The sequence below is a fragment of the Odontomachus brunneus genome, unplaced genomic scaffold (genome assembly GCF_010583005.1).
Source record: "Odontomachus brunneus isolate Ranch 3 - 2012 unplaced genomic scaffold, Obru_v1 Obru_scaffold_329, whole genome shotgun sequence".
NCBI lineage: Eukaryota > Metazoa > Arthropoda > Insecta > Hymenoptera > Formicidae > Odontomachus > Odontomachus brunneus.
Window position 1 is genome coordinate 1 of NW_022639779.1, and position 1348 is coordinate 1348.

Sequence of the window (1348 nt, forward strand, 5' to 3'; positions counted from 1 at the left end):
AATCGTTAGACCTTCCTACACCTGAAGTATCTGCTCCTGCAACACTACTGAATTCCGCATCCGAACCTGTTTCTGAAACTGAACACTCCAAGGGTGAAAATTCTGAAGGTTGCACTTATTATTCTGTTCTGAATACCAGCGAGGGCTGCGACAAGCCTCGTACTCTACAACGTAGACCAGCCGAATCCTCGATACACGCATCTGTCACGGAATCACCGACCACTAGCGTTTTTGAAGCCATTCCTGAGCTTGACCAGACGAATGCGAAGCATAAGGAAATCTGCGTCCTATATCCTGCCTCAGAACCATATACAACTGGCAATGAACAGATGTCAAATTACGCAAAATATGTTCCTACACCACTGGATAAGGACAACAGTCGTCTGGCCACTAGTGTAGCCGCTCTACTGCGGCTAGATCATCTGAACAAGGAGGAGAAAGAAAGTGTCCAACGCCTCATCAACGCTAACGCTGATGCACTATCCAGAAATCCACCACACGTGCTAACCATTCGAGATCCAGATAACGATGACGAGTCGTCAGACGAATCCTTATTTTCCAAGCCGATTCCGCCACGAAGGTCGATTGCACCCGACCCAACCGACTACCTCATCCCGGAAAGCCCGACGAGCACCGGCCCTGAACGTGTAGGAACCGGAAATCAAGCAGAAATGGCTGCGGAAGATAGGCCGATGGATACCTCCAGCGTAACGATAAATGCAGCATCCGAAGAGAATCCGGCACGGACTGACCAGACGCTACCTGTCGCGGGCACAAGCGGAACACAATCCGACACGGACGTGACGCCCAAGAACGACCGACAGCTGGCGGACAGCGACTCGGAAGAGAACCAGACTGCGAAAATATTCTCACCGCCGGCAAGACCGTACCAGCATCGCGATCCGCAATACACGGATCCGAACCTGATACCCCTGACAGATAATGTCAAGGAGAGTCGCGACAAGCTCATCATGCGAAAGGACAATCTGTGCGTGTTTATCACACAACAAGGTTGCCCTTGCGACAGCGGAGCACAGCAGTTATTCGAGATTGGGAAACTGCCTAAACTCCAGGATCTTTGTTTAGGTCGAGCTAAGGTCACCGAAATTTCAAACAAGGTCTTGATAGCAATACCAATCAAGGAAAGAGAAAGTGTTCCATTGGACGTTAGGATACTTAACGAGTTCTTGGAATCACTGTTAGACGTGATCAGGGAATTAAACCTGCCTACCGTTAGTATTTCCAAGACAAAAACCATCGACACCACTGACTGGTCCTATATACAAAATCGCCTGTGCAATTTATTGGCGCGAACCGACCACAAGGTCATAATCTGCAAAAACGATAT